General features: G+C 47.0%; 1 non-coding gene across 1 annotated transcript; it reads right to left on the reverse strand.

Moving 5' to 3' along the window:
- Nucleotides 1–281: 281 nt before the first annotated feature.
- On the reverse strand, nucleotides 282–486 carry LOC126023347 (small nucleolar RNA U3). Its single transcript, XR_007500495.1, has one exon. It is a non-coding gene; the product is annotated as a small nucleolar RNA U3 (small nucleolar RNA).
- Between the last annotated feature and the right edge of the window lie 11,570 nt (nucleotides 487–12,056).

Genomic DNA, 12,056 nt, shown 5'->3' on the forward strand with positions numbered 1-12,056 from the left:
TATAGCTAGTAAATATATATACTATATATTTAGTTAAAACTAAAAAATATGGGCCCGGAGAGATAGCACAGTGGTGTTTGCCTTGCAAGCAGCCGATCCAGGACCTAAGGTGGTTGGTTCAAATCCCGGTGTCCCATATGGTCCCCCGTGCCTGCCAGGAGCTATTTCTGAGCAGACAGCCAGGAGTAACCCCTGAGCATCGCTGGGCGTGGCCCAAAAACCAAAAAAAAAAAGAAAAGAAAAGAAAAATAAGCCAATACTCAGAATTTTTTTTTCTTCTTACCATTCAGACTGCATTCTCTCCCTCTACCCCTTCCAAAGGAAGGGAAGAACGATCATCAATGGCAAGAGGCAGTCGCAGAAGCGATACCTATAGCCGGCTTCATGCTCAGGAGAGGATGCTCTGGCTCCTCCTCGTGGCTTCGGGTGCTCAGAGAAACTTCTCTAGTCACATACTATAGAAATGATCCCTGAAAGTATAGTCTTCAATACTCAGAATTTTAAGGAAAAAAGACATAATGAATAGTAAATTTAAGTTAATTTAATTTAATTCCAGACTGTTGCTGTATTTAGTTTGGGAGCCATACATGGTGGTTTGGGGAGACACTCTGTCTTGGTGCTCTAAGATTGCTCCGAGACCAAGGGACTCCCACATGCAGAGCAGGTTCTCTAGCCCTTAAAGTCATCTCCTTAGCCCTGCAGATTGTGTGTGTGTGTGTGTGTGTGTGTGTGTGTGTGTGTGTGTGTGTTTGGGGGCCTTCAGCAGAGTTCAGGATTAATCCTGACTTGGTATTGAACCAGTGTCAGCTGTATACAAGCAGTCTCTTTAACCCCACATTTGTGTATGTGTGTGTGTGTGTGTGTGTGTGTGTGTTTGGGCCACATCTGGCATTGCTCAGGAGTTATTCCTAGCTCTGCTCTCAGAAATCACTTCTGGCAGATCATACGGGATAGAACCTGGACTGGCCACAAGCAAGGTAAATGCCCTACCTACTGTACTACCTCTTCGGCCCCATCCCACATATTCTTAAAGTCAGGGCATAATTGGGGATGCTTGCTTTGCCTGCAGCTTACCTGGGTTTGAATCCTGCACCCCATCAGGTCCCAGAACCCTACAAGAAGTGATCTCTGAGCTGGGAAGAGCCAGGAGCAAGCACTGAGCATAGCTGGGCATGGCCAAAATAAACTAAATAAAAAAATAAATAAAAGTTGAAGTTTCAATGTATCCACACCTCACCAAGGCAAACAGGCCAGGTCCTGGAAGAAAGGGAAGTCCAAACAGTAGAGAAAAACACAGCTTCATGTTTTCATATTTTTTAGATAGACACCAAAAAATGAGATTGCTGCATCATACAGTAGTTTTATCTTTAGCTTCGTTTACTTATTTACTTATATTTTGGGGCTACACATGGCAGTGCTCAGGGCTTACTTTCAGGGCTCTACTTCAGGCAAGTTTGGGAGACCACATGGGGTTCTGGGATTGAATCCAGGTTGGTCATATGCAAGACAAGTGGCTTACCACTATATTAGCTTTTTGTTGTTGTTGTTGTTTTTGTTGTTGTTTTTGTTTTCGGCCACACCCATTTGATACTCAGGGGTTACTCCTGGCTAAGCGCTCAGAAATTGCCCCTGGCTTGGGGGGACCATATGGGACGCCAGGAGATCGAACCTCGGTCCTTCCTTGGCTAGCACTTGCAAGGCAGACACCTTACCTCTAGCGCCACCTCACCAGCCCTGCATGTTTATTATGATCTCTGATTTTATTTTGCTGAAAACAAAAAGGAGCATGGGTATGGAGAGATTACTTTGAAAAACCTTATGCCACAAAACAAGAGAATCTGGAAGAAATGTATAAATTCTTGCACTCCTATAACGTCCCAAAGTTGAACCAAGACGATCTGGATAGAGCCAGGGGTCTGAAACCTTTAAGACATAAAGAGCCTGGGGCCGGAGAGATAGCATGGAGGTTAGGCGTTTGCCTCACATGCAGAAGGTCGGTGGTAGAATCCCGGCATCCCATATGGTCCCCTGAGCCTGCCAGGAGTAATTTCTGAGTGTAGAGCCAGGAGTAACCCCTGAGTGTTGCCAGGTGTGACCCAAAAACAAAAACAAACAAACAAACAAAAAGACATAAAGAGCCACTTGGACTAATTTCTGAAGGAAAAAAAAGCCTGGGAACCACAACCAAAGGAAAAAAAAATCAGGGAGCCACAAAACCACCACAACATTTAAAACCAATATAGCACTGCATACATTGTTTCTATGCAGGATTGTGCAGTTAGCTGTTGATCTAAAGAAAAAAAGAACTTTTTCACTTAACAATGTAAAACATATTTGTGCAAATTAATAGTCAATTAAAATATTTAAGTGATAGGGGTCCAAACAGTGGCGCAGGGTGTAAGGTGTCTGCCTTGCATATGTCAGTCTAGGACGGACCGTGGTTTGATCTCCATATGGTCCCCCAAGCCAGGAGCGATTCTGAGAGCATAGCCAGGAGTAACCTCTGAGCGTCATCAGGTGTGCCCCCCCCAAAAAAAAACAAAAACAAAACAAAAATGTTTAAGTGATACCGCACTCCACCCCCTGCTATCAGTCCTGCTATCTTAGCCACAGCAAATTGTCAAAAGAGCCACATGCGGCTCTGAAACCGAGGGTTGCCAACCCCTGGGATAGACCTATCACTATTGAGGAAATTGAAATGATAATTAAAAGGCTTCTAAACAAACAAACAAAGCCCAGGACCAGATGGACTCACTAGTGAATTTTTTCAAATCTTTAAAGAGGGCATACTGCCAATCCTTGTCAGTCTCTTCCAGGAAACTGGTTGTGGTTTTTGGGTCACACCCGGCAGTGCTCAGGGGTTACTCCTGGCTTCATGCTCAGAAATTGCTCCTGGCAGGCACGGGGAACCATATGGGATGCCGGGATTCGAACCACCAACCTTCTGCATGTGAGGCAAACGCCTTACCTCCTTGCTATCTCTCCGGCCCCACTCCCAAATAGTTTTATGAAGCTAACATCACCCTGATACCAAAAGCAGACAGAGAAACCACGTGAAAAAGAGAATTACGGGCCGGGCGGTGGCGCTAAAGGTAAGGTGCCTGCCTTGCCTGCGCTAGCCTTGGACGGACCGCGGTTCGATCCCCCGGTGTCCCATATGGTCCCCCAAGCCAGGAGCAACTTCTGAGCACATAGCCAGGAGTAACCCCTGAGCGTTACCGGGTGCGGCCCAAAAACCAAAAAAAAAAGAAAAAGAAAAAGAGAATTACAGGCCAATATTTTTTTTTTTTTTTTTGGTTTTTGGGTCACACCCGGCAGCGCTTAGGGGTCACACCTGGCTCTATGCTCAGGAATCACTCCTGGCAGGCACGGGGGACCATATGGGATGCCGGGATTCAAACCACCGCACAAGGCAAATGCCTTACCTCAGTGCTATCTCTCCGGCCTCATGCCAATATTCTTGATGAACACAGATATAAAGATTTTCAACAAAATACTAGTAAATAGAATCCAACAACTCATTGTAAGGTATCCCTTCCCCCAAGGCCCTAAACTTAATGTTGATATGTTAATCCTTCCTGGATGATCAGATCCTCCCAAACCTTGCATGGGAGGTCAATTTTGAAAAAAGAATAAGACAGACTTGGCTGTGGGGAAGAAGAGAGAAGCAAGGAAGCATGGAGAGCTGCAGAAAGGAAGACAGACAGAGCTCCTGAGAGAAAGAGATGAGTTAGGCAGACATGGTGCAGAGTCTGCAGATGGCAGAGAAAAAGGCCATGAGAGAATAAAGCAAGATGACTTCAATGAAACTTTAACTGACTGTGAATTATTTTGCCACTACTACCTTTCTTCAGATCTGCCTGTGGAAGAAGAGGCTAGAAGCGCCTTGCCAAGGGAGACCTCAACCAACATGTGGACTTTATACTTTATATTTTATATTAAATCAGAAACTCACCAAGAAGGGCCCAGAGAGATAGCATAGTGGCATTTGCCTTGCAAGCAGCCGATCCAGGACCTAAGGTGGTTGGTTCAAATCCCGGTGTCCCATATGGTCCCCTGTGCCTGCCAGGAGCTATTTCTGAGCAGACAGCCAGGAGTAACCCCTGAGCACTGCTGGGTGTGGCCCAAAAACAAAACAAAACAAAACAAAACAAAAACAAAAACAAAGCAAAACTCATCAAGAAGGTCATACACCATGACCAAGTAGAATTCATTCCAGAGATAAAGGACGGTTTAACATATGCAAGCCAATTAGCATAATATACCATATGTCAATAAAAGGAAAAGGAGTTTGTATGTGTTTTATAGCCAGGACAGAAGATGGCTCAAAGGGTTGGAAAAGTTAAATGTTTGCTTTGCATGACCAAGGTTCTATCCTAGCACCACATGGTCTCTGAGTACCACCAGGAGAACTCCCACTCCAAGCACCACCTTTTAAGGAGTAACCTCTGAGAACCACTGCTGGATATGGCCCCCAAACAAAACAAAACAAAACAAAGCAAAAATGAATACATATAACCCAGAAATTTCACTCAAGAGACAGAGTTCATATGTCAACCATAAGAGACCTATTAAAGAACACTCAGAGAAAATATAATTAATCTGGACAAAATCAGTACCACTTAATTATTCCTCAAAAGAATAGAAAATTTAAGTATGATATATCTGACAATAGAATAGCACACAGTAATAAAAAAGAACAAACTGCCAATACAGTCAATAAGGTTGAATTTAAAAAATGATACTATGGGGGGGCCGGAGAGATAGTATGGAGGTAAGGTCAGTGGTTCAAATCCCGGCATCCTATATGGTCCCTCCAGGCTGCCAGGAGTGATTTCTGAGCATAGAGCCTGAGCGCTGCCGAGTGTGACCTCAAAACCAAAAAAAAAAAAAAATGATACTTGAAAAAAGAAGAAACCTGACATGGAGCAGTACCTTTTTGTGGCATCAGGGATCAAAGCCAGGGTCTCAGAGATGCAAGACATTCTACTGCTTAGTAAGAATTTCTGCTTATTGCTTTTGTACATAGTACAGGAACAAGTAAATCTAATCTCTAGCGATAAAAGTCTGGGCAAATATTCCTATGGGAGGTTTCATAAAGGACACTTAAGTTGTTTGACATATCACGTTCTAGTGCTCACACTCAGTCTTGAAGGCACTGGGAGGGCCTCACTCCTTTAGTACTGGTAATTGCACATCACATTTTTCAGTGGTGGTTCTGCTTCTGCATCAAAGCAGAAAATAAATTGTTAGTACTGAAGGACTCAGAAGAGCTGCCATAGAGGCAGAGAGATAGCATGGAGGTAAGTCGTTTGCCTTTCATGCAGAAGGTCATTGGTTAGAATCCCGACATCCCATATGGTCCCCTGAGCCTTCCAGGAGCAATTTCTGAGTGTGGAGCCAGGAGGAACCCTTGAGCGCTGCTGGGTGTGACTCCCCCCCCAAAAAAAAATAAAGAGCTGCCAGGCACATTCAGTGCACATGATTGGTACCAGCGATGGAACTCATGTAGGGTCCACATTGACAACTCAAATCAGTGCTGAAAGTCAAAGACCACCTCCAATAATGCAAAGTGCAAAAGGGAATTTATTCAGCTAGCCAGGTTCTAAGTTTCATCCAACCAGTAGAATCTTGACAAGGATCCCAATTCAAAGTTGCAGTTATTTTTTGTTTGTTTGTTTTTGTTTTTTGGGCCACACCCAGTGACGCTAAGGGGTTACTCCTGGCTATGCACTCAAAAATCACTCCTCTCTTAGGGAACCATATGGGATGTCGGGTATTGAACTGTGATTTGTCCTAGGTTAGCCGTGTGCAAGGCAAATGCCCTACCGCTGCATCACCGCTCTGGTCCCACAAACAGGTTTTTTGGGTTTTTTTGGCCAACTAGATTGCCAGTTTATTATAAAACAATATAAAACAGGAATGGGCAGATGGAAGAGATGCCAAGGGCAAACTCTGTGGGAAGTAAGAAGGAGTTTCCAACTCTTGTGTTAGTGCCACAAGTCTAGCACCAACATGTGTTCACCAATGCAGAAGTTCCCAAAATAGATCTCTTCTCTCCTAAACTCTGTAAAAAAAAATTTTTTTCCTACCTTAGTATTAAGAACAATCCCTAAATCTTCTAATCGTCTATCCAAATGTATTTTGCTATTTTCTCCAAAATTTCAAACATAGGTGAAAGGAAATAAATAGGTTCACCTCCTTGTCAACCAAACACAAACAGTTTTTATAGCACTCACAGGCTTCAACAATTTAAGCATTTCATATGGTCAATGTAAGAGTTCGCCTTTCACCACATACATGATTGGCCTATATCTATTTGTGCACAAAACACATTATTTCATAGAATAAATGTCTCAACTTATCTCTGACCCAGGGGGCCTTATCTGGTGGAACATTCAGGACCCACTTAGTTTTTCTATCTCAAAAGAATAGGGAGGGTCCTGGCATCCCTACATTCCTTTGGAGGGTACATTCTGTAGTTTTATCTCTGATCTAATTCCCTCTGCCTTAGCTCAGTTCAGTGTGGAAAGTACCTAAACTTTTGACCTGCCTCAAATTACTTTACTGGGGGTTTGGGACCACTTTGGTCTTAAGGCCCAGGGGAGCTCTGGTTCTCACACTCATAGCTTTATGTATCCAAGCAGCCACTTTAGTCACTGACTCAGCAGTGTGGTGGAGGGATCAAGCCAGGGCCTTTCCATTAAGTGACATTTTTGCCAGTAATTTACATTTCTGAAACAAAAGGTGCTATTGAATTTCCACAGGGCCCTTTACTAAGTAAGCACTGATCTTTCCCCTTCCCAAAGATAAGAAAATGATTTCTGAGATCATAAGTTACTTTCCCACAACTAGAAAGTGATGGCATTGGGATCTGACCTTGCTTTTCAGGCTTTCACTGCTACAATGTTTGCAGTTCACAGAAGAATCTGGATGCTGGCCCCTGCAGCTCACCAAGGGGCACAGGTACTTCTGGCAATTCCACAGTGTTTCTCTATGGCAAAGTAGCCCACCTCTGGGGCTGGGGGTAGGGCTATGCCCACAGCCTCCCTAATAACTTGGTGTCCTTGCCAGGGCCAATTCCAGGTCATTCAAAGAAGAAACAAGTTGCAAGGCTCTGTGTTGTTCCAGAGGTATAGGAAGTGCAGACTCAAGCAGTGGGCTGCCACTCCTGTTCAGACCTTCCAGTCTTAGGGGCCAGAGTACAAAACGTAGGGTATTTGACTTGCAGGTGTCTGATCCAGCTTCAGTCCCCAGCATCAGCCCACCAGGAGTGATTTCTAAATCAGAGTCCAGAGTAAGTCCTGAATACTGCTGGGTGTGGCCCAAAAACTAAACAAACAAAAAGGCCTTTCAGTTTGGGCTGGAGAAACAGCTCAAAGGGCTGAGAAAGAGCTTACTATGAAGGCAGGAAGCCCAAATTAGATCCTCAGAGTCACATGGAACCTTGAGTACTATCAGAAGTGACTCCAAAGCCAAATAAAATCTCCCACTCTCAATTCCTGACTGTCAGCTCCTTCTGCCCACCCTCCCTCTCCCAAGATGAGGAGTCATAGCTCTTTTTTTTTTTTTGATTTTGGGTTACTCCTGGCTCTGCATTCAGAAATCTCTCCTGGAAGGCTTGGCTTGGAGGACCATATAGGATGCTGGGAATAGAACCCAGGTCATTCTGTCCCTGGTTGGCTATGCTATCACTCCAGCCCCCAAAAGAAGTCACAACTCTTCACCAGTCTCCTCTGTCTCCCAGGAAGCTTCTCCAGAGTCCTTGTCCTGCTTTTCCCTCCTTGTCCTGCTTAGAACTCTCCCTAACTCCCCACCCTGCCTGTTCCCAGGCCCAAGGGCTTCATTGACCTCACAGTTGGCGTGTGAAGAGAAGTCATGGTCAGCTTCAGGTAAACATGTGAGCAACTAATCTATTCTCTTCAATAATTCATTCCTAGGGAGGCTATGGACACCACATGCTCAGCCTAAGATGAAGTGAAAACACAGCTCAGCTTCTTACATTGAGGAGGCACAGAGATAGGGCTGGGAGTGGGGCAGGGGACAAAGAATACAAGCAGTTGGAAGGATACCTAGACTCAGTCCTTGATTTCAGAACTCCTCTCTCCCCTTTCTCTTTCATATAGAGGAAATCTGACCAGGACAGAGGTCAGGGTTCCCATAAAAGATAGAAGAGCCCTTAAACCTCAGTAAGTGCTGGGCAGGGGATGGGGCCAGAATAAGGGGTTAGAGGGGAAGGAAAGAAGAAAGGGAAAGAAGGGAGAGGGAGAGGGAGCAGGGCAGAGAGAGGCAGAGAGGGGAGACAGCAGAGCCTTTGTCTCTTCCCCCATTTAAAACCATTTGTATAACAGCCTATAGTTCTCTTTCCAATCCTTCTGAGTCTTCTCTAGGCCTACAATCTCCCTTTTAATAATTCCACACTTCTAAAGGATGTCCGGGGGTGATCTTTGAGCACAGAGTCAGGAGTAAGCCCAGGGCAGCACCAGGTGTGGCTCCCAAAGCAATATAAATTATATTAAGAAAAATAAAGGGTATCAACGTCCACTCTGTTCCAGGTCTGCAAAACTGGTGGCTGCTTCAGCTGTCCTTTACTGCAAACCTTTCCCCAAAGAGCTCTCGCTGTTAAGACCTGCACTCTGAATCCAATGTCTCATAACCACTCCCTGAGACTTTCTATCCACATCCCATCTCTTCTCAGTCTTAGTTTCCCTAGCTAACCTCTGCTCTTTAAGAAGCTTATAAACATGTCGGGGCCGGCGAGGTGGCGCTAGAGGTAAGGTGTCTGCCTTGCAAGCGCTAGCCAAGGAAAGGACCACGGTTCGATCCCCGGCGTCCCATATGGTCCCCCAAGCCAGGGGCAATTTCTGAGCTCATAGCCAGGAGTAACCCCTGAGCATCTAACGGGTGTGGCCCGAAAAACCAAAAAAAAAAAAAAAAAGAAGCTTATAAACATGAGAGAGTGGAGGAAGGACTTGAATTGAACCTTAGGGATGTGCGGAAAGAAAACTCTTTCCTCCCCAGGCCTGTGTCTTGGTTCTTTCTCCACACAGCAGCCCAAGAGTTCAGCACAAGCCATCCCAGATCTTAAGGTGGAATTGGAATCCCCTGCACTTGCTGTGACCCAGAGTGGGAAACAGACCTCAGACTCAAGAATAAATGGATATAACCCACCCACTAAGCACCAGCCTCTGGGCAATGAAAGCCTTTCAAGTTCCTCCTTCCCAGAGATCAGAAGGAGGTCCCCAAATCACACTTACTACTCAGAGAATCTAGAAACCACCAAGTTCAGTTCCTCCAGGGAGCCTGGAGGAGGAAGAAAGGTACAATCTTATTGAGTATTGTCAGCAAGAAACTCTTCAGACATATTTATAGCAAATGCTGCGTCAGAGGATAGAGCCTGAAAGCTCCTGGAAGCATCAAATATCACCAGGCAGGGGCGGAGCTGTATTAGGAAGGACTGAGCTTCGCTAGTTGGTGGAACTTCCCCAAGGGATTTCTGGAGTTGGCAGCAGGGATTCCCTGTGGAAGCAACTTCCACAGAGCTTTCTCAGATGAAGAGAGAGCTTTTGGGATGCCAGTAGAACAGATACAATGGGATGGACATAATGAAGTGTGATTTACCCTTGTGGTACACAGATTTTCAAATGTGAGGGCCCCTCAGGACAGTTGTGCAGACTCTGCCTTGATGAGGAGGTAAGTGGGGTTCAAAATCCAGCTCAGGATCAAAGGGCAACTCCTTAATATAGAACTGCATGTGATCAGACTACCAGGTATCCAACCCAATATTCTGAGACCTGGAGAAGAGTGGAGGTGGAGGTGGGTGGAAAGATGAGATGGGGAAGGTGGTCCTGGGGGAGAAGGGGAGCTGGTATCTTATAACTAGCCTGATCCTCTCAATAGGATGCCTGAGACACCTCAGAGAAGTAGAGTAGGGAAGAAGAGCATGTGAGTGTTGGACAGGACCTGAAGCATTCATCTTGCCACTAGTTTCACTACAAGTTATGGATGGGGAAGACAGTCTCCTAGCACTAGCTCAGAGATTTCTTCCTTCTCTGGTGGCAGAGGAAGAAGGAGTGTAGGTTCCAGCTGCTGGGACAGAACTGAGGAAAAGTGGTGCAAAGAATCCTCTAATACGGGGCCAGAGAGATAGCACAGCAGCATTTGCCTTGCAAGCAGCTGACCCAGGACCTAAGGTGGTTGGTTTGAATACCGATGTCCCATATGGTCCTCCGTACCTGCCAGGAGCTATTTCTGAGCAGATAGCCAGGAGTAATCCCTGCTCACAGCCGGGTGTGGCCCAAAAACAAAAACAAACAAACAAAAAGAATCCTCTAATAAGCTCAGAGAAAAGGTACAGATATTTCTATTTTGTGTATGTGTGTGGTTTTGGAGTCACACCTGGCAATGCTCAGGGGTTATTCCTGGCTCCATGCTCAGAAATCGCTCCTGGCAAGCACAGGGGACCTTATGGGACGCTGGGATTTGAACCGATTACCTTCTGCATGAAAGGCAAATGCTTTACCTCCATGCTATCTCTCCGGCCCCAGATATTTCTATTTTAAAGTAGGAGGTGGAGAGCCAGTATTCGAATAGGTTGAGGGAGAAGAGCGGGAGGGAAGAACACGGGCGGGGGGAAGGGACACCAGAGAGAATTGCTTCCTCAGCCAAACCTTTCCCTGCTTCTCCTATGGAAACTTAAGCTACCCCAAAGCCAGAGGAGCCATTAGCTGTGGTCTGGGGGGGTGTAGGAAGGGGAAGCCTCTAAAAGAAAGGCAGCGCTCCTGTGATAGTCAAGAAACCAAGCAAAACAACTCATATACCAGCTGGGCACACATTTAAAGAGCGAGCATTTAGCACACACACACACACACACGCACACATACTGTACACTGTGTGTGTGTGTGTGTGTGTGTGTGTGAGAGAGAGAGAGAGAGAGAGAGAGAGAGAGAGAGAGAGAGAGAGAGAGAGAGAGAATCTTTAAGTACATCTTTTTGAATAGCTGAAGCAATGCCTGGGGTGAAGGATTGGACTGGACCACAGAGGGACAGGAGGAGGCACTCGGAAGCACTTTCTAGGCTACGTCCAGCTTAAGGGGAGAAGGGGAGGGTAGGTGGAGGGAGGAAAAGCCATTATACCCACGCTTAAAGGCATTTAGAGTGGGAGCTGGTGGTGAAAGTGAAGGCTTCCAAGATAGCCCGGGAGTGGGGGAAGAGTGGAAGAGGTGGGGCCGGGAACTCTTAGGAAGGACTGACTACAAAGATTCAAAGGCTCAGAGGACAGGGTGCTCCGTCCCTGGAAAGGGAGACGTTCTGAGTGGTGTTAACAACCCAGGTCTTCGTTTCTCGGTGCAAATCCGTCTCACACTGAGGCTGGCAACCCCACCTCTGCCCGGGCACTGTCTTTGGGAGAAGGGGCATGGAGGGATGGGGGAATGCAGTGGCCAATGGGAGACTGGTCCGCTCGGAAGGGTAAGGGAGGGCGCGACTGGGGTTACACCCCGCTCCCCCTTCTCTCGCCTGAACTTGGGCTTGTCCTGTTTGACGTGCCAGTAGATGGGGACCGGAGGGGGTTCTGGCCCGGTAAGCAGTCCGGAGACAGTACTCCCCGCTGCGCGGACAGGCCCGCCTCACGTGTGGGGCGCCGCGGGGGGCACCCCCGGAGTCTAGGATGGAGGTAGGAGCGACGTGGGCACTTGGTGATGGAGAAGGGTCCCAAAGGAGTCCCGGAGGATGAGGTTGGAGCACACACAGCCTCAAGTTCCAAACTCAGGATGTGGGTGGGGGTCGAGGGAGCGGTTTCAGGGATGGAACTGGAGCGGAGTTTGTTTGAGGCTTGGTCCGGGTTGGGGTTCCGAGCTGCGCCCCTTCTTCCAGAAAACCCGCAAGGGGCAGCGCCTCCTGCTGGCTCTGCAGGACTCCCGGCCACCCACCGACGGGCCTGGGGCAGACGCCATCCGGGGCGTGCGCTGGTGCTGGGCGCCCACTCGAGCCTTTGGAGCCCGGGGCGCCCAGTACCCAGGCCGGGGGGACCAGAGAGTCGGGGACGGCCTCCCTGGC

Source organism: Suncus etruscus, chromosome 11 (genome assembly GCF_024139225.1).
Source record: "Suncus etruscus isolate mSunEtr1 chromosome 11, mSunEtr1.pri.cur, whole genome shotgun sequence".
NCBI lineage: Eukaryota > Metazoa > Chordata > Mammalia > Eulipotyphla > Soricidae > Suncus > Suncus etruscus.